Source organism: Sciurus carolinensis, chromosome 8 (assembly GCF_902686445.1).
Source record: "Sciurus carolinensis chromosome 8, mSciCar1.2, whole genome shotgun sequence".
Taxonomy (NCBI): Eukaryota; Metazoa; Chordata; class Mammalia; order Rodentia; family Sciuridae; genus Sciurus; species Sciurus carolinensis.
In genome coordinates, this window is record NC_062220.1 from 53,001,656 (window position 1) to 53,015,026 (window position 13,371).

The 13,371-nt window shown below is 36.5% G+C and overlaps 1 protein-coding gene and 1 pseudogene across 1 annotated transcript in view; one reads left to right on the forward strand and one right to left on the reverse strand.

Moving 5' to 3' along the window:
* The window catches only part of Znf804b (zinc finger protein 804B), a 545,913-nt gene that overhangs the window by 382,145 nt on the left and 150,397 nt on the right, over positions 1-13,371 (reverse strand). The window lies entirely within an intron of this gene.
* LOC124990459 (trifunctional enzyme subunit beta, mitochondrial-like) lies at positions 5,018-6,383 on the forward strand (annotated as a pseudogene).

Consider the following 13,371-nt stretch of genomic DNA (forward strand, 5'->3'; position numbering starts at 1 on the left):
CCTGTGATCAAGATGAGCATATGTGTTGTGATTGTCCACCGCAGGCGGTGGGCGATCATAAGTAGTGCCGAGACCCAGGAACTGGAGTTACAAAGAAGGAACTGATCAGGTAAATAATGGGAAAGTAAAGTACAGTCTGGCTGAGTTAAAGTTCGCAGGGTAAGCGACGAGTTAAAGTTCGCTCAATAAGCCATGAGTTAAAGTTTGCTGGATAAGTGACGAGTTAAAGTTCGCTCGATAAGCCATGAGTTAAAGTTCGCTGGATAAGCAACGGAGTTAAAGTTCGCGGGAAGCAACGGAGTTAAAGTTCACGGGTTAAGCAACGGAGATTGTTTGTAAGTGCTTTCGCTTTTGTTTTGCTAGTTAAAGTGCTTTGCATTCTGTTAGTTTAATAGAGAAAAATGGGCACTGAAATGTCACGAATGCGCATGGAAGGTCCCTTAAAGGATTTGCTCCGGGCCAATGGAATTCCTCTTGAAACTAAAACAGCCCGAAGCAAATGCAGAGAGGCCATAAAACAAGGGGAAGAGGTTTTGGAGGAAATAAAAGAGGAAAGGTCTAAAGCATCAGAAAGGGCGTCAATAAGATCAGAGACAGACAAGGAAAATGAAACTGGGTGTGAGGATAGTTCAGATGAAGAGGAGGATTAACTATGTAAAACAAAAAATCTTGCTATTACAGGATCTACTAAAGAAAAGATGGGGCAAACACACACCACACATGGTGACCCTGCGCTCTCAGGTCTTAGACTCATGCTGAAGAGTAGCAGCCTTGAGTGGTCTGATACACAGGCAGAACACCTTTAAGAGGCAAATCAGTTTAGGGGAGGGTCCCCCATAAGGAGTCTGCCCTACGTTATCCGCCATTAAGGCCTGCTTCTCTCCAGGACCTCCCAAAGGGGGCTCCAAGTTTCTCCCCAAAGAGCCACCGCCTAAAGAACCGCCGGCTCCTCCTGTTGCATCTCCTTCCAGAAACCTGCCACATAGTAAACAACATTGGGAGACCTTTAATGAGAAGCCCAATCCATCTCAATCCGCTCCTCCCAAGGTTGAGGAACCACGAGGGCAGCCAGCCTCTGCACATAGGGAGGGTCCACTACCGCCCCAGGGAGGCTCATTGCTGCCATCTTGTATTCTGGGGCCACATCAGACTCCAATGAAAGCCCTCACCCTCCTCCTTCCGGATGGCGGGAAATCTTCCCGGTGGCCATTTTATGATACTGGGCAAGAACTCACAGACTCTAACCTCCCCCCTCCCTGTAGGGCCTTCCCGGTAAATGTTAAAATGTTAGTTTGGGAAGGAATGACTACCGATAACAAATTGGCCTGTGCAGGGATGAAAGATTGCTCCATGGGAAGGTGGATTGTGGCAACCAAAGATATTGGCACACAGCATCTGTGAGCGAGTGGGCAGATGGAAAGGGATTCCTTATCTTCAAGTCTCTTCTTTCTTGAGCTTCTCTGCTCTTCCTGCAAATGCCTCCTTCTTCTCCCCCTCTTAATCCCTCCTCCTCCTCCAACTTTGACTCTGCTGTTTCTACTTCCATTCCCCGGTCCAGTCCACCTAGTCCTCCTGCCATGAGGTCCCATGTACACCGGTGGGTAGGGAGTAACCAGCCCAACCATCAGTGGCATGTCCTAGTAAGGAGTATGATATAGTAGCCCCAGGCCCCACAAGTATTGGGAGATAATTGTTTCATAATTTTCTGCGTCCAAACCTGAATTGATTACTAACCAGGATTAAGGGTTAAAATGCCCTAGGCATCAAGTTTCTGCTGGAAAATTTTAGCTCCTTTCAGATCCAAATCTCAGTCAAGGCTTACATTGAAATGTAAATAGAGAAAGCCTGAAGGCTCAGTAGGAGACCGGTCTCAAACCCAAAAAGAAAAAAGAGAGCAAAAGTCTTACCTGAACTCCAGCAAAAGTAAATTTTATGGTGCTTTACTAAAGTAATTAACAGCCATAACATTTTCCCAGGACTCTTGTTTTTTCTGAATTCTACATATTTTTTGAGCTCATGACTTTTCGATCAGTTCTATTTTTTTTTTTATTCAACTAGAGTTTTTGAACATCTGTTACATTGCAATGGAGATTCACCTATAAAGTTTCAAGGCCTTTGATTTTGTGTTATGTGTGTCGTGCTGTCTAATGTAATGTTTTGTCTGTATCAAAATTGAGCGCTCCTAAAATTAAAATTTAAAAATGGATCCAAATATTTTTAATTCATGTGATTTAAAGAGGTTCAATTTAAATTGGGTAAACTAATAGAAGTAAAATGTCTTAAAAATAACTCAAGTCTCTAGGTGGTCAAACTAATAAAATGTTGATGTAGAGTACTATAAATAACAAAATATTTAATCTTATTAAAATAGAGTAATTTTTTTAAATTTAGAAATTTCATAAGAGTTGTTTCAGAATGTGAACAAAAAAGGGTCAACAGGAAAGAGAAAATAAAGGTTCTGGGTATGGAAATATATTTAGTAAAAGGGAAAAGGAAATGTTTCTGGGTAAGAAAGTGCTTGTGTGATGAAATAAATGAGGGTCTAAGTAAGTGCTAAGAAAATCTATGTAAGTAAAGGGCAAGTTTCAACAAGTTTGCATGTAACTAAGTTGGTTGTATGTATGTGAAACATTTAAAGCTATTTGAGGTTTTTCCTAAGGTGAAATACTAATGTTCTAATATAAACGAAAGTTTAATCTATATGGTAAAATGACATGGTAAAATAACAAGGATTTCTTAGAAACACTAATTTACTCTTAACTTTGTGTCTATTAAGTTTTATTCTTTAGAACAATTAGTCTTAAAAATAGGGGTTTATACAATTATGGTTAAGCAACTGTTAGAGTATTGTACTACATTATAGAGTCTAAATTTTTCTTTAAAAACTAAATTTGGTAAGAACCAATTTCTCACTAAATTTGAAATAACTCTAACCACAGGTATACCTTATAACCCACAAGGACTCTTTATAAACAAAAAGGGGGAATAGGGGAGACCTTCAGTTCCCCTAAAGATAAACTTTCTCTTTGCCTCTTTATTTTAAATTTTTTAACTCTGGATAATGAGGGTCGCTCTGCCACTGAGAGACATGGCAATCATAAACAACATGATAGAGCGACGGTAAAATGGAAGGATGTTCTTACAGGACAATGGAATGGCCCGGACCCAGTGCTTTACTGGAGCTGCGGCTCGGTTTGTGTGTTTCCACAGGATAAAACATCGCCTATCTGGGTTCCTGAGCGACTAACTCGACCAGTGCCAACGCTACCAACAAGTAACTCAGACCAACATACTCCTGATGACCATGATGCTCGTAGCCCCCCTTGAACTAACTTACAACCTCTTTTTAGTCTCTTAGGATGCTATCTCTCTCAATGTTGGAATGCTTCTAGGTTCCCGCTGGCAGTCTTAATGTGTGTTCCTACCTTCCTACCAGTCCCAGTCTCTGTTACAGATGCGGAATTGCCAGTGTTACTATCAAGAAACAGGAGAGATTTTGGCATCACAGCGGCCGTGGTCGCCACGGTAGCAGTCTCTGCAGCCACAGCCGCAACCGCAGCAGCAGCATTGACACAACCATACAGACAGCAACAACAATCACTTGGCTGAAAATACAGCTGCAGCCTTACAGACTGAAGAGAACTTTTGGGACTGGGATGTGTTTATCCTTTAAGAGCAGTGTGTGTCACCCCTATTGCTTATAATAACCTTAGCTCTGTGGTTATGTTATCTAAAAATCTCTGTCTACCTTACTGGTAATTGGTCATCTACGTTTGATAATTTAACCAGACAGCTATGAGCTGAAATACTCAGAGTCAATGCCACCAGGGTTCAAGTTGCATCAGTATCTAAAGTCCTGGGATTGACAAAACAGTGGGCTGGAACAGTAGCTGTTCTGATTATTATCTGCTTAGAGATAGCCTATGTTATACGCAGCCAAATCAGAGCTTGCCAAGATGCCCGATGTCATCAACGGGCTATAGTACAGACTTTGACAGCCATTGAGACAGGCACATCCCCCCAAGTATGGCTAAGCATGCTGGACTAGTAGTCAAAGATGGGTAAGATCCGTGGAAATGCATACCAACCTAAGACAGGGTTCTGACGCCTGGAGGTCAGAATTCCAATGATGGGTAAGGATGTAATTTGCCATGGACAACCTAAGACAGGCATGGTCCCAAGTCATCTTTTTCTTTATTTAAAGAATAAGGGGGAGATGTCAGGGGCGGGCTCTGAGGGCCCCAGAGCCGCACCGTGGCCTGATCTCTAAGATGGCACCTGGCAGCTTGCCAGACATAGCTGCACTCATATTCAAGTTTTAGGAAGTAACTCTGGTTGGCTGTTGTACATGAGGCGATCCTGGTATCTGCCTGGAGACTGTTCCTTGATAGGCTGACTTTCCTGGTAGTCTACTCTCTGATAGGCTGATGTTCTCAATATAAGTCTGAGACTTGTGGAATAAAGCCCTTTTGGTTCCTGTGATCAAGATGAGCATACGTGTTGTGATTGTCCACCGCAGGCGGTGGGCGATCATAAGTAATTATAATTCATTCATACCTACTCAGTGAGTTTTTAAAAATCTGAGCCCTTCATATCTTGACCCAATATCCAATACAACCTACCCATAAAGAACCAGGAATCTAATTCTGTATATTAAGTTTTAAAATAAGTGATAGAACACATAAACTCAATAGCCTTCAACATTCTTCCTCCCAAAGTTAAAAGGTCTTTGAAGCCAAAATAGCTCAGGAACATACCACCAAGAGTTTTCATTTTAAATGGTAATATCTTTTAAACTCACAAAAACATGTTGCTTTATTGATAATAAAAATTTAAGATTATTTATAATCTTAAACGTATACATTGCAAATACATGTTACAGAATCCACTTGAATTATTTTTAAACTACTTATTAGCCTTTGTAGAGAAACTGCCCCTTGGTCCCATCAGCCTCATCAATCAGGACTGAACCTTGCCAGAAGCAGAAGCCTGAGAAGCCACGATTTAAGATTTCAGAATGACTTCCATATTGACTTGTATTTTTAAAACCCTTCCCAGTGCATCAGAATGGGTCCTCAGGTCTTATTGAAGACCCCTGAGCTGTTCCTTTCAGCTACCAGCTACCCTGTCCAGACCAAAACAAAGGAAACTTTAGCAAAACCCAATCAATATTAAGAAAAATTGTGGTAGATGCTGTTCACGATCCATTTTTGCAATGGACTCTTCAAATAAAGATCTGGTGCCACATGATTTGGCAAGGGCAACACTTTCAGGTTTGTTATATCAAACCAGTGTCCCAAAGGAAGTTGTTGATTATATCATCTTTGGCAGTTATTCAGGAAGTGAAAACAATCAATGTGGCTAGGGAGGCTCCTCTTGGAGCTGGCTTCTCTGACAAGACTCTGGCTTACACTGTTCCCACGGCTTGCATCCCTTCCATCCAACTCTGACTATCACTGTTGGCCTGATTGCTTCTGATGAGTATGATGTGGTATTGACTGGTGGTGTCAAGTTAATATCCATTGACCCTATATATCATTTGAGTAAAATGAAAAAACTGAAACTTGGTCTCAATAAAGCCAAGACTCTGAATCACAACTACCTTTATTTTTTATATTCAGATTGAATTTCCTATGACCCGAAGTCCCTACTGTGGACATGTTCTCTATCAGTGAGACCATGCATTACTCCAAAGACCAAGTGGCTGGTGACTATTTTGTTTTTGGACTGGAACAGGAGGAACATGTGCTACATTCTCACAGTCTGGCAAAGGAAAGCACAGGATGAATGACTCCTTTTTGATGTTCTATCCTTCAAAGTACCAGGAAAGGATAGTTACCAAAGATAATGGTGCCTGACCTCCTTCACCAGAGCAGATGGCCAAACTAAAATCTGCCCCCATTAAGCACTATGGCATGGTAGTGACAGTAGCAAGTTCTTCTTTGCTCTTCAATGCTATTTCTGCAACACTGAACAGAGGACAATGTGGCAGAAGACAAAGCTGTGGCCAGAGGTTATAAACCAAATGATATTTGACGGATTTTGTGTATGTGTTCTAGTATCCAAAAGATCATCTTTTTTTCATACCAACATATACTATTCCAAAAGATCCAGAAAAGGCATTATTATCAATGAACGATATGAATGCTTTTGAATTTCAGGTCTCCACAGATCAGATTTTGGCTAATTTTGAAGCAATGGATTCTGATCAATTTGTACAAAATTACATGGGTAGGAAACAAAGGTTGTATTACTTTCCTTGGGGAAGTTTAATGACTGGGTGGATCAGACAGTCATTTGGAGGCACAGACTACTTGTTCGTCATAACAGAGGCTAACAGATTGCAGGAGGAAGGAGGCCAGTTCAGCTCAGAGGCTGCCTAGAGGGCAGGATCATGCCATGCTATGATAGGGAAGCTTGTCCAATATAATCTAATCCATCCAGAAGAGGCCACCTAATTTTTGTGCAACCCTCACACTAGGTAATGCCATTTCAATGTATTACTAAATTATACCTATAGTTCCTTCTTCCTTTTACCACAACATCTATGACTTTCTGTTAAATACTTTGCAATTAAGACAGTGTTCTGAGTTTTCAATAATCATTGTTTACTGCTCTTCCAGGGATTTCTAAATTCCAAGAATAAGAAGTTGTTTTTGATCTCTACTGTCATTAAAGAATAAGAGTGATTATAATTTGAGAAAGAGGTTAGCTGAGATTTGGAAACATTTTTGTAACATTTTTAACTATATTTGTTCTTCTTTGTGTCCAAAGATAAGTGTTTTCTCTAAATTACTAATCAATGTGTCCCAATTAACTAGATAAAGAAAAATAATTTATTATCTAAACATCATCAAAAATTTAAACTAAATGTTTATATACATATATATCATGTTGGTCAACCTTAAAAAGGTAGAGGTGTATTGGGTAAAAAAATACCTGTTGTAGTTTGAGTACAAATTCCTTAATAACATGTTTGAATATATTATTTTAAATACATTTATGTCATAAATAATAAATAATTAAATATATTCCCATTCTTTTTATTATTCTTTATATCCAAAATAACACTATATGTAAATTTTTATACAATTTTTTTCTGGATGATATTGCTAAGTTATACCCATTGAAAATATTTCAATGTCCATTAACCTTCCCTTCAGGGTACAACTTCTGCAAGGTCCTAAACATAAAAGATAAGTATGAAGTAAAAACATCTATTTCTGAAAATTAATTCAAAATAGATACCTACTATAATTTTCCTTCATTACTTTCCCTTTCATTTATGAAATCATAGGCCATCTCAGCCATTAGGATTAGCTATGTAATTTACTCATAATGTGTACTCATTTTTAATTTTCTAGTTAAGGTAGAGAAGAATCTTTACTGAGATGTTTTCCCAAGAGCATTTCATGCACAACCCCTGATAGTTTTAATATGTCACTGATTTTGTTTGTAACAATATGTACCTGGGAATTTAGAATTCACATATCAACATTACTAATTATTGGCAGTGTCTAGCATAGGTAGCATATCTAGAAAATGTTTACATTGTCAGGATATTGTGCTGTTAAAATAAAAATCAGTGGTATAATAAACTCCTATTAAAATTAAACAAAGCTTTTTGACTGATATCAAAATTGTACCTAGTTACTTAAAAGTGTACAAATGATATTTCTAGTTTGGTATAGTAATTCTACAAAACTCATATTCACAGTTTAATAAATAATAGCTTTTTGGTAAAACAGATTGGGGAGAAATAAAGTGCTGTATGCTATTTTAGATTTTTTAAGAATGGATTGTGTTAACTATGAACCTAAATACTCAGAAATAAGGTTTCAAATTGGACACATTTTAATCCAAACTGATGGAAGAAGCATTTTAATGTAGCAACTTAATATTGCATTCTGCTAAATCCCTAGATTTATATTTTCTTTCTCAATTTAAATAATAAGCAAACCAAATACATATTAAAACTAAAATAAGTATAATCCACATTTTGACAATGCCTTTAAAATTTTCAAAATGTGCAACTCACATTTTATATTTTTGCATGTATAAAGTTTCCATATAGCTTAACTGTGAAATTCAGACATTAAAACTTACTATCCCAGTGAATTGTATAAAAAAACCAAAAATCTCACGTTTTCAGGGCATTATTAGTGTGGATGATTATACTAGTCACCACTTTGGTGGTCCAGCAGCAGAGGGCAGTGCTAAAATCTGAGAAAGACCAGGCACTGATGAGGGGCAAAAGATCAGGGTTTCACTTTTGATACTGATCATTTTCCTCAGGGAAGAAAACTTCCTGAGGCCACACATTCCTCATTTTATAACTGGAGGGAGAGTGTTAGCAAGGACAGTAGTGAAGCAGGTAAAAAAATAAAGACTGGTGGAGAATGAGTACCAAACATAGGACTTTACAGTAACGAAAAATATCCTATGAAGTCATCTTGTTAAGCCATTTTAGATTGCCCTAGACTAGACTAAATCCTAAACAAAGTTTCCATGAGAGAAGATGCATTTCTAATTTCAAACTTCTGTTTGTCACTCTTAGTTACCTGAAATCTTGAATCTAAAGAGTAACTGATGTAAGAAAAATTGTAAAGGGATAAATGAGCAGATCATCTACCTGGAAACTCACCTCCTATCCTGAAGCCTGTTAGGAGCATTTGATGGGATCAGAAAGACTTTTTCCAAGAACCCAGACCTTAACTACCATCAGCACTTTGAGTTCAGTTTCCCTTTAAGGAGAGTCTGCAGTTTTGCTGAGTCAGTTCTACTCACAGCCTGCCACTTAAGTAATACTACAATGTCATTGCCTCTTAGTGATCCTTCAGTAATCATGAAAGTGAAGTTGATTACTTTCACTATTTTGCTATAAATATTAACCACTTTTGACAGTTAACTAAATGGGTTCATCTGAAAATTCACTTGTGTAGACAAGAGGACAATTCAATGTTCAAGAGTGCAAATGATGCTTAAAAATACATCTGATTCTAAGTCCCATAAGAATAGAAATATACGGCTTGTTGTGTCATCTCCAGATGTATTTAAATAATAAGTTTCCCAAATGCAAGTTATACATAATCTATGTACCATATTATGCATCATACCATATATATGATATGATGCATTTAAATATTTCAGTGATTTTATCAATTCATTATATTCCAATCTCAGCTCTAAAGGATCATTCAGACAAATGTGAGTTAAATAAATCAACAATATATGCAATCAAAGCATTGAAATAATGTCACCAGATATCATCTTTTGCCATCCTAGGAATCCTCTCCTTTTGGGTAAGTAAAAGGGTAACACTGTCCTCATTGCCCACAAAGCATCTAGAAAATATGTCCTTTTTTCATAGTTTTCTCCATTTGTTCAATCTACAACTTTTATTAGAAATTGTGATTCATATATAAATATCTAGGAAAGTAATACTAGCCATTTTAAGCCTAATAGCATTAATAATAACATGCACAGAATTTTGAATCATAATTTCAAATATTATCTTTACTAAGAAAAGCAAAAATCTCTTATGTAAATTCACATGAGAAAGAAGATGAAAAAAATGAAAAAACAGTTTTGGTCCTTACATATTTACAACCACATTGAGATGATAAGACTTTATGTGAAAAGTTGACTAACATGAAGAGTGAAGATATTATTAACAAATTCACTTTTTTTAAAGCCTATAAAGATTAATGGAGATAAACTTTGGAGAAAAAATACAATTTGCCTTTTATGTACTTCCATATGCAAAAACTAATCTGAGATGGACATAAAAAAATGTAAAATCAAAACTAATATCTTCCAAAAAAATACATAGATTATACTTGTGCCATAGTGTTAGTTAGGACCCTTTAGGACATATGAAATGTTTATATATACATACACATATGTGTACATATATGTATATATGAAAGACATGTATATGTATATGCATGTATGAATGAAAGATAGTAGACTGAGATAGACATCATTACCCTATGTACAGGTATGATTATACAAATGGTGTGAATCTACATAGTGCACAACCATAGAAACGATAAGTTGTACTCCATTTGTGTACAATGAATCAAAATGCAGTCTGTAAAAATAAAAAACAAATAAATAATAAAATAAATAAATAAATTTTAGAAAACAGAACAATTACTCTATAACAATAGAATGAAGGAAGTAGGGAGTTGACTTGTAAAGTGTGCAAAGGAATATTCTAGGGTGATGAAAATCTAATCTCAGCCTGAGTGTGATTATACTGGTGCATAACAATCATCAAAACTCATAAAACTAGCAGGGCATGATGGCACATACCTGTAATCCCAGCAGCTCAGGAGGCTGAGGTAGGAGGATTGCAAATTCAAAGTCAGCCTTAGCAACTTAGTGAGGCCCTAGGTAACATAGCAAGACCCTTTCTTTAAATAAAACATTTTTTAAAAGGGCTGGGGATATGGCTCAGTGGTTAAATGCCCTGGAGTTCAATCCCTAGCACCAAAGAAAACAAAACAAAAACAAAAACAAAAAATACTCATAAAACTAAGCACCTACAGGTTTTCCTTTTATTTTGCTAAGTGAACATCAGAAAGACATCACTGTGATTTGGTGGTATAAGTTCATACTATAGTTAGTGGGAAGAAAGTGAAATATACATTAACGTATTATGTATAATGAAATATACTACATAGATTGAGATGTGTATTTGCAGTAGGTCTTAAAGAAAATGATGGCATAGTAGAATGTAGCCTTCAGATGGGTAAAGAAGCAAGAAATATTCAGATACTATAAAGCTTAGGTCAGAAGAGAAACAAAGGCATCCTCTTATTGCCTACTAAGGTAAAACTCTATTTAGGCTATGATTCTGAAACTTTCTGCAAGTATTGTTTCACACTTTCTAAGGCTTCTGTGCTCATTTTAATCTCTGTCTACAGATAAACTTTTCCCAAACATTGTGCTGCTGTTTTCTTCTTTTATACCAAAGCATCCACAGTTTCTTCAAGACTTAAATTGAAACCGCAAATTACATCCTCTAAATTTCCCATGATTTTATGACCTACCCTGTCATGGTATAATACAAATGTTGGCTAATCTATTGCTTCTATTCCAAAGTTTTACCTTTTTTAATGATATGAGAGTTTACTATTCTGTGTTTGAAATGTGTTAGCCATATGACACCTGCACACTTGGGCATGTACAAAGACTTGCTAGGAAATGTTGTGAAAATTCACAACTGCTGATAGTACTGCCAGATGTAGAGACACCCCTTTCATTTTGCAGAACAGATTCACTTAGGATTCTTCCATCACATTTGTATTGGATCTAGTCTTTATAAATATTGAGCAGAAGGGAGAATTATACAACAGTCTGGTTAAGGTGAAAAGCAGATGAAGCATATTCTCACCTAAATAAGGAGAAAGTGCAAAGATTCACAGCTTGAGTCTCTTAAATTGTAAAATAGATCTGAGAACAGTTTATCTACATTCAGTGAGCATCTATTTACCAGCCACTTAATGGATCCCCTTGGAGAATTAATTTTCCAGGTTTTTAAGACATTCCAGGGTTATTTAAGTATTAAAATTATTATTCAAGTGAGTGAGAATGTTCACAGAATTAAGTAAAGTGTTTTCTAATCGAATAGACAGACATCCAATCACATTTCTGAGGACTATTAGAAACATGGCATTCCAAAGAAGTTTCTACTTCACCTTGAAGCAATTTAAATAGCAGGACCTTTGCTTCAGACTCTGCAATACTGAGGAGATTATTCAGTTTATCAGTGCTGTTTGAAATTACTTTCAGAAACAGAGAACATTTTTCAGTGACCTAGTTTATTTTTAAAATTCACAATGGTAAGAGATAAACCTGATATGCAGGTTAAGCCTGCTGTGTTCCAAGAGAGCCTAAGGCTGTCTCAACAGTCTATCTGTATCTGCCAACTCACTTGTTTTCCCTATGTTTTTAATCTAGTGAGGAATACTTTCTTATAAGTGCTATAATGTATCCTATGTTAGTAACTATACTATTTGTTTATATTCCAAGTTAGAAATAAACAAAAAGAAATTCAAACCATTGTCTATATTGACTGCAAATGCATAAAAACTACATTAAAGGGTAATTATTTATATATATTTTATAATAGAAATATGAAATATGTTAGTAAAACCAAATTTGCATGCAGACATGAAAGTAATTAGCACACTTAAGCAGTCTTGTGGTATCAACTGGTCAGGAAGTAAATAGCAATCAAGTCAAATTGATTGCTGTGGAAGTAAAGGGAAAAAGGAAACTGTAAATGAAATTCAAATGAAAGGAACTTACTAGGCTGCATAACAAATATCAATCAAACTAAATCGATTGCTAGGGAATAAGAGCATTAAGAAGGCAATCAGGAGAACTCCAAGCCTCTGCAACATAAAATCTCCCAAATTAGAGAAAGTTGAACAAGCAAATTGGTGAATGACTTAAGTTAATAACAAAACATGAGCTTACCCTGGCATTGGAATATTTACTAGGAAATAAAATGAAGTCTGCTGTCTAATTTCAGGAGAAAGAAGAAGACACAGAAAAGCACCTACTTAATGGCCTTCTCTGCCATTTTCTGCCTTTCCAGACCTTACTGAAGTCAAATGAAGCACATTCTAGTAACTCAGCTCTTTCATCACTGTCCTTTCTTTCAGGGTTGGGGAAAAAATTAGCAATTTGAATACAGTCACCCATCAGACTCCAAGAAACAGAAATCTTTGTCCTCATTAATCTTCTTATGTAGAAGCAGAAAAATACTTTTTCATCAAGTGAACATGTTTTAAATCATAGCCATTTTCCTAATTAGGAGTGAAAACTACAATTGAAGAAATACAGGGAGAAAACAATTAGGTTTGGGGTTCTCTCACTGTTCTAGGGGTACCTGGCTTTGACTTACAACTGATATCCACCATAGACTTAAACATCAATTGATTTCAAATAGTAACTTCTTAAATATTTGAAGTACCTACATCTGTGACAGCATATGTATCAATAAATATTTCAAATAACAGAATTATATAACTCATTTTGCCCAATAACATAATTTTTTAAGAAAAATAAATTGTTCAGAGGGAAGTGCATAAGTGAACGACAACGAAGGTAGTCAGTAGCAGACAAGGTCCCTTTCTGAAGCTGGCAGCACCTTCTCACCATGCTACCCTGAATGAGTGACGATAAAATATCTATAAATGATGGGTGCCATCTTTAATGAGTGAAAATGCACCCCTTCTTCTCATAAGTCTCCTCTACAGTCAAATGGAGTGTGGGCTTTGAAGGTATACATTGTTATCATTATAATAAAATGCTACCCAACCTAATAAAATAATCTCTGAAGATTTCTTGAATTCC